We start from the raw sequence: 8843 nt of genomic DNA, 5'->3' as shown, positions 1-8843 counted from the left end.
TTATTTTTTGTTATCATATGGCTTATGATAAGTTCAGTTTTTTATTCATATGTTGACCCTGCTGACCAGTGGTTTAGGATTTTGGGCAGGAAGTTGTCATTTTTCCATTTTGCAAAGTTTCCAATTGCACCCTAAATCGCTCTAGATCCAGTGATTTGGGTTTTGTAAAATGATAATATTCCCAAGTAATCAAAGAATCATTTTCAAGAAATGAAAGACAGCATGCCAATAAGGCATTGCTTCAATGCAAAAAGGGATTGGTTTTTTGGCAAGGAAGGACCAATCCTGTGTGTCAGAAGGGTAGATCAAGACATTATTAGTTTGAGAGTTAATGAGAACCTTACTGCATGGTTGGACGGGAGGGTTAATGCAGAAATCCATGTTACTAGTGGTTGAAGGGAAAGTACCCCTAGAGTCCTTTGGGCTGAGACTCTACCAGACTGAAAATTGCTTATACAAAGAAACACACACACACAGCCATCTTTTTAACTTTTAAGCAAATTCTAATGTTTTAGGGTACATGCCTAAGGTCCTACGTCCGAGAAGACCGTTAGGGTGCAAACCCTTCTTGGAGTTCCCTTCTTCTTTCTCTGACCTGCAAGACAAACAAATCAAAGAACTCAACAGTACATGTATAGAAGTTTATGTATAAATCATCTTTATGCTATAAAGTTAGTTATAAATAATCTTTAAGTAACTACTTTCATAAGAATGCAACACAAGAATCTCATAAGCATAAAGAAAGATTATTCGGGAACAAAGACGTGTTTCTTTATATATAAAGGCAAATAAAGTACATATATCGGAAAGATATCACCTGAACACCTTCAGCAGGCTCCAAGCAAGCTTCCTCCCGGATTCGTTCCAGCCTCCAGCCTCCAGCAAGAGCTCCTTCCAAGTCCTACTCAATGATGATGTCAAGGATGAATAATCACCAATACACATGGAAACAAGGGTTTCCTATGCAAAATGGGGGAAGTGCAGGATGCACCAAGGACTTCAGACCTGGTCTAAGGGAAAAATCTCAGCATAATAATCTTGCTCTCCTTTCTCTCCCTCCTTGGCCTTCCCTTTGATGTCTTTTTATACCCTCTCCAAAGTAGTTTTTTAGTTAGGAGTTGGTTGGGAACAGTTGGGCCACGGGCACTAACAGGTGATCCAGCAGGTAAACCCGCGATCACCGCCCGAAAAAGAGGAAATTATATTTTTTTAAGTGTTTTAATAGATACACGCGGGTTGGGTATGACAGACCCGCGTGTACACGCGTTTAACACAGGGCAAAGTCGCGTACAGGGAATAAAACACTGTTTTTTAAATTTTTGGACCAGGTCTGGAAGGAGGGGTTGCCCTAGGCCATAAGTGCAGCATCACAAACCATAAGAGTGAGATTTGGAGCTATAACAGATGCCCCCTAATGTATGAGGTCAGAAGGGGAACATGATGGCCGAAATACATTAAGTAAGTACAAGGAAAGGAACTCTGCCGAAAAACCGAGGAGGACTTCACCGGAATTCAGCCTGCCAAGCCACCGAAAGGAGATCAGAAAGAAACACTGTCTGAGGCGGGCATACCCATGCTCAGGAAAAGTAAAGCATGTCCGCATATCAAGTACAAGCGGATCCACTAAGTATACAAGTATAAATGACTGTAAAAATACATAATGGATCATCTGATCATAATGAGTAAGTACATGTCTGAATATCACATATAAAACTGTCAATGATGCTGAAAGATACAACGGATCACTGAAATCAAAGACTGATCCCATAAGGTACCAACTGAACATGATGGAATAGGATGGTACTACACTGCAAACTCAGGTGCCAGCATATAGAATGTCGCCATGACTGACTGCAACATATAAGGTGGAAAGGTATCAACTAGCAGTAACAGGAGCAACTGTCAAGTGAACCAATGAATGCTGATACAACCTGAGGTCTTCACCGACCGCCGTGGTACATTTCTACACCATGGGAATAAATGATCTGAAGTCGACCATGTGAGAAATCGTTTGATTACCGGTCATTGATGTATACCGTTAACAAACGCGAGACTACTCACCGATAATGATAATGAGTGTCAAGGTACCCAGTACAATCTAACAAGTGTGAATAGATGAGCTGAAGTCGAACACCTGTAAGAATCTATCAATCAGGAGACAATGATGGTTTCCCACTGTCGATAGCGAGGAATCTGCCACTAATGACTGCAAACCCCAAGGTACTGCCAAATGGACTCTAGATCTTTGCCCCAGAGCAATGAGTCGGAGTCGATAGGGAAAGATCCGCTAGAAGGAAGGCATTAAGGCATCCTCCATCAATCTAGCGCGAGTGTAACCCGTAGGCCAATAATGTGGAAGGAATCGGACGAAAAAGATGTAGTAACCCAACCGAAAGTACGTTTCCGGCGTACACAAGATGTGGCTAGCGCACGGCAGAAACCCTCTGAACCAACCAATAATGAAAGCTGACACAGAGGCGAGGAATCCACCAATAGGGTCAAATGGAAACCAAGGTACTGCACGAATCCCAATGTGTGATAATGTATGCTGATGTCGAACACAAGGGAAACCACTCAGTCAAAGACCCATGATACTGATCGATGCTGAGCACAAGGTGACCTATCAATAATGAAAATAGGGCCAGGGTGCGGTCTCTAGGTCTGCCCTCAGAGCAATGTGTCGTCGTCGATAAGGACAAGACCCGCCAGCAAGAAGTCAATGGGGACCTTCTCAAACCGGCACGAGTGAAGGACCAATATAACTGATGTGATGATAGACATGACACTGACAACCAGGGATGGCCGACTGAAAAATGAGTCAAGAGACACCGCAGAAAGGCCGACTCAGGCTAACTTCCCTTGAACAAAAGCACGACTCAATGTGACTATGTAGCAGCATATAATGAATCTGTATAAGTTCGTCATGTAGGAGGCACGAACGAACCCTCCATATGATTGGAAGAGATAACCAATCGGGGGAGAACTGACTCGATAACAAGGTTATGGCTTACCTAAGTCAAACTAAATCCCACCCATGCGGAGGAGACTTTGTTTTGAGTGCTTTGTTCAAGGGCGACACGACTGACTCTAGCTGCCAACAATAAATGGAAATAATGTCCCTGTTCCCGCTCTTTTTGGAATATTTAATTTTTTTGTCTTTTTCTGATAAGCCGGAAAAAGAATAAAAGAATGCTATGGTACAGTGGAAAGAACGAGTGTCGGTGAAACAGATGCTCTAGTTCCTGGGAAAGGAACGTTCCTATGCTCAATGCAGGGAGGTGAAAAACTGGTCAGTGACACTCAGAGGTATGTCCCTTCCACGGATCTGGGTATGTCAAGCTGCAGAGGTCAAGGGTATGCAAGGTTGATTTTTTGCAGACGTCATGGTCAAAAGTGGGCTTAAACACGAGTCCAAGTGAAGCCGGTTATAGGCCAAAAGGTGCAAATGGTCAACATGCAATGCAGAAGTACAACTCAACACACATAGGAGCCTCTAGGGTATAAGGCCAGAACGAAGCGAAGAAGCAAGGAAGAATGAGTCTTCAACGCATAAGTCATGGCGGGACTACAGAGGACTCCCGAGCCTACTCAAAACGAAGCAGCATGGGCAACAAATGTCAGTGAGGTGCTAACTAGGATGCCCATGTAAAAGGATGGCTCTACCATCATGTCATGATTTAAAGAATCGGCGAGTGAAAATGGCTTGCGAACCATAACATGATGGGGTCGACCCTATGGCAGATGTATCGGTCAAATGGAGGCTAGTATGCATAATGCAACGGAAAAATGGTGTCCCTCACCTATATGCCAGTGAGAACACGATACCTGCCATGACGGGTCAGCAGTCATGGAACCGCCTCGAATCGTCGAAAAATGTCCAAAATGTCCTGAAAAACAACTCAATCTCGACATTCCAAGCTCCCAAGTTAAAAGTGACATGAAACCAAACAAAATAAAATTTTGAAAAAATTTTACATTTTCAAAACTTATAAAAAGAAATTTTGGACTTACCATTTTCACCGTTTGACTTGGAGAGCAAATTGTGGAGCAAAAGGAGCAAACTTTCCCCGTGACTTATTCAACCGTTCAAACTTGCCGAAAACTTCCAGGTAAGCACTAAACTTGTCTTGCAATCAATTGTGATAGTTTTTAGGAAGTTTAATTAATGTTTCACCGTTAGATTTTTGCAAAAAATTTCTCTGCGGCGTACACGCGGGTTGGATGTATATAAATCGCGTATACGACGGCCCTACACGCGACTGTGTATAGGGTAAACCGCGTGTGCGCAGCGAAAAATTTTTATATAAAAAACTAATGGATGAAATTGATTTTTTCTTCCAGGATGACTCTCACATGGCGTGAAAGAGAGCACTCAGCTGTAGATAATGAAGTTATGGAGAATGATGAGGCATTAGATGCCTTACGGGGATGCGGATTGTTAAAATTCTTTAAGTTGCCGAATATGAAAGCAAATGTGCGTCTGCTCGAGAGACTTATTGATTACTGGGATGTCGAGGAAGAAGCTTTTATGATTGATCAAATGCCACTCAGGATAGAAGTGGAAGATATATATTTCATCACGGGCCTTTCCCGAAGGGGAGAGGTAGTCCACTCCCGGGGCAGGACCCGGAATAGTCTCAGCGTAGACGACTATGTACAACTTTACTGCCCAGGTCATCGGAAGGTCGGGAGTCAGATCTCGATCCCACACGTGGCGAGTTTGTCACTGCGGATAATCCTGTTCACCATAGCTCGAGTGAACGGGTCATCTTCGCTACATCAGGCATCACGAGTAAACATGAGCGTAGCAGTGGACTGTCTCACCACGGTGTTTGACTGGTGTACTCCCCTACTTGCCAACATGAAGGAGCAGCTTGCTTCTATCAGGAAGGGACAGATCAAGAACTTTGGGTATGGGACCATTTTATGCACATTTTTCTTCGAGAAGGTTCCTGCACTCCGTCCCAGGGTAGCAGTTCCCATCAGTAGTCCACGTGATCCACGTATGGGCCGGTGGGCTGACTTGATGAAACGTCTGGGGGGTGGGGAAGTGCCCAGGAATGCATTCGACGACGACTTTTTTGCTTGGTGGGAGCAACAGATCATCGCCATAGACGACTACCCCTATGCTGGACTGGATTTCCGAGGAGATCCTGACCTAGTGCTGCCACCAGATGCAGCATGGGGCGAGATCGGTAAGATTTTTTGATTTTTATGATTTTATGATTTTTAGGATTTTTCAAGCATAATGATGAACTTTGAAAAATATATATTTTTTTGATGAGATTCAAATGACTGATATGATGATCATGTTCCAGACATTGGGCCTGTGCGACCAGATGGATTCCCACGGCACGGACGGCGTGGCCGAGGAGCCGAAGAGGCGGCTGCGGATGCGGAAAGGACCCTCGCCAACGTGCAGCGACACTTGGCGAGATTGAGCTATCAAGTACCGATGGCCGAGATAGAGGACCTTCCTCCAGATATGCAGCGTCATGTGGTTGGGATGCCACGTGACTGGGTTCGCGTTTTTCGGCGCGTGGCCAATGCTATAGTTAGTTATTTAGCTGCTCATCCAGAGCCGAGGCATTAGATATGCCTGACATGATTATGGGCATTTGAGTCCCAATTTTGTATATTTTTGGACACACATATGTACACTCGAGACGCTTTGTGATATATATATATATACAGTTTGACTTTTTGATGCATGATTTTATGATGATGAATGATTGATATGCCAGTCTAATGCTTGATTAGCGATAGAATCAGCTAACCAATTTTGAGATCTTGGAATGTGCAAATAATTAATGTAAATAAATGATCTTTGCAACAACCTCACCCTTAAATATTGGCGATATAATGATGGATCTCTAACCCGATAAATGTTATTTAACTGAGACACTATCAATTGAGAATCAAGATACACTACCAACGAGTCGATCCCGTAAGAGATTGCCTCGGATAATAAATTGATAACAGCTGTATACTCGGCCATATTGTTTGAAGCAGGACCGATACACACGCCTCTCGATGTCATCAACTGACCAGATGGGTAATAAAGTACCCAAGCTGCGGAAGCAAGATTCCGAGTGTGCCGACTAGCACCAGGGTCCAAAACAAGAATCGGAATACAAAACGGGAGAAAAATAAGAAACATGGTTGTAGAATTTCGAGCAATAAGAAACATTGAACCAACACCCCATCCTATAATATATTAGCATATAGAATGTTTCAATGCACGAATGGGAACAATAATGGAAATGGAAACAAAACGATAAGTAGATCTCCTGGTCAGATTTTTGGTAACATAGGCAGGACCAACACTTTTTTTAAAGGCTTGACTAGTAACTTTCTTGTTGGCTCTCTAGCTAGCTATATTTACGTAGGAAAAACTCTTCATTAGAAGGTTTGACCATGACCTTTTATTATACTATCCAATAAGGTTCCATTTTTGTTATGACTTGCACTCAATCTTATGGCCTTAGCCTTCAAGGAGTTGATGTCTGCTATTTGCAGTAAAGCCACTCAAACTCTATTTTGATGAAAATCCAAAGGACGATAAAAAAAAATAACTAGAAGGGATAAAATCAAACCTATAACTGAATCCTGCTTTTTGAATTTTCTAGTCATTGAATTAACACAACTCCTCCAATAAAGGAAATGCATGAAACTGAATCCCCTCAAATATTACTAGACAAGGTTCAAATCTAGACAAAGACTCCACCATCTGTGTAATCCACTAAATATTATTATTGAAAGAACAAATAAATTGAGAAAGGAACTCTATAGGATCCTTTATGAGAAAACGAGCACCACCCATGTAAGGAGCCAATGCTGCAAACTTGGAATCTGCTTCTGCAAATCCTTTCCACATATTTTTTAATGAAATACTAAGATTAAAATAATTTCTGACGGTTTCTTCGACATTGTGAGAGAACCCACATGGGTTATGAAAAAATATTCAACTTCTTCTTCTTCATCACCATTATTAGTAACAAATTGCCTGAGTGTGAACAAATAAGTGCCCATTGCACTTGAGTACTCTGATGGAATGTTTTCTTTCATATGAAGGTCTGCCTAGTGGGGAATGTGATGTGTAACTTCAACTCCTTAATCCCCACTCCAAGGTTTCTCCAGCAACAATCTTTAGCATCATCAATTTTATATGATGTTTCAAACATGGTATTAAATGCCTTTTTCCACAAGATGGAGATTTGTAGATATCTGGGTGACCAATTTATATTTTGAATGTAAAGTTCACGATTGCTAGGAAGATGATAGATTTATCACCAAGGAAACCTAGTTATATACACAAATTAAAATCTTAATCAACTAAGAAATAATGAAAAATAGTAAAGGAAGGGACAAAAGGCAAGAGAACTTGCCTCTTGAACATTAATATAAGGAGCCCAAACATATGTTGTTATTAAAATAAGGGGTTAGGATTAAAATAAGCAAATGTTGTGTTTGCATGAAATTATGCTTACATCATGTTATTTTTGTGGCATGTCTCCATGCATAGAAGACACTGAAATTTTTACCGCGCATCTTCTCTCTCAACGAATCAACCTATAGGTACAAACCAAAATTACATAATAGCACAAACAAAAGGAAAGTGGTTAACATGCAAAGCAACAGATGACAATCCTCAGTGTCTATAATAATGTTATTTTACACATATAATAATAATGAAAAGTATAAAATAAACATTAAATAAAGTGTAATAAAAATATGAAAGAGGCTTTGCATGTAGCCCACTTTCTTCCAAAATATATAGTGAATACGTCGCTTACGGATCCAAAATTCCAGGGCTCCAATGAATCTATTACTCACCTAGTGCAGTGAGAAAGACCCAGAATGCCAATGCTCCAATGAATCTATTACTCACCTAGTGTAGTGGCAAGACCCAAATAAGATGGATGAGAGAGGGTTGCGCTCTACTCTTGGCCACATATAATTTACAAGTGGGCAATTGCATAGTTTTTGGAAATAGTTATGGCACCATATTCAATTCAATTTCGGATTTCATGCTCGATTTGAGGATTGAGGGTTACTTACCTTTGTAAGGATTGAAGGGAATAAATCAAGGGTCAGGACTTGCTATTACCCGAGCTAACTATATTATTCATGTGGAGTCCCTAAATTACCTTCGCTTTGTTCCATCCATTGACCCCAAACCAACATCTCTTCCAATACGGTAGGCATCCTCGAAGTAGAAGAAACAGAGACAGTAGGCTAAACCTTGTCTTTTAGTTTACAAATCACCTGCATCCGCGGGCGCCAAAAATGTAGACTAGACCTATTAGAAATAGGGAGAAGGGACTAGAGAGCTCTTCTTACCATGTTCCTAGGATGAGGTGAGTGAGGTGAGTCCAATAAGGGCATTTCCAAGAGCCTCAATCGGTCTTGTTTGTTCGTTGCATACCATAAAGCTAATGATGGATAAAAAAATTCTTTCTTTTTTGTCTTGATATGCTAAGAGATCATAGTTGAAGCTAGGAGATGGGAAGTGTAGGTAAAAGGTGTACATCATAGTTAATATGTGTACAACGAATTTAATAGGTGCACGGTGCCAACTGAGCTCGCAATAACAACATTTTGTGGCTCAATCAGGAAATTTTGGGTAATTTCATTTGCTTTGGCCCAAACCATTGCATCAATTATGAGAAAGTAGAAATGTATATGTGTGTATATAGTGTGTCTTTTCAAAAAGGGAATAGCTCAAAAATTCCTTTCAAAGGTCCCCTTCACCCTCAAGGAATGTCTAAATTATAAATGAAAATTAGGGTTCAAACCTGAAAATGGACTTGGAACTCTAGCTTCCTAAAAGAATAAATTCA

The 8843-nt window shown here is 41.2% G+C and overlaps 1 pseudogene; it reads right to left on the bottom strand.

Annotated features, from left to right (window-relative positions):
* Positions 1–6637: 6637 nt before the first annotated feature.
* Positions 6638–8170, bottom strand: LOC149191177 (N-glycosylase/DNA lyase OGG1-like; annotated as a pseudogene).
* Between the last annotated feature and the right edge of the window lie 673 nt (positions 8171–8843).

Source organism: Pinus tabuliformis, chromosome 3_1 (genome assembly GCF_031772625.1).
Source record: "Pinus tabuliformis cultivar Carrire ecotype Pingquan chromosome 3_1, CPIR1, whole genome shotgun sequence".
Classification (NCBI taxonomy): domain Eukaryota; kingdom Viridiplantae; phylum Streptophyta; class Pinopsida; order Pinales; family Pinaceae; genus Pinus; species Pinus tabuliformis.
The sequence above is the reverse complement of the archived record's forward strand: the minus strand, read 5'-3'. Positions and strand labels throughout refer to the sequence as shown.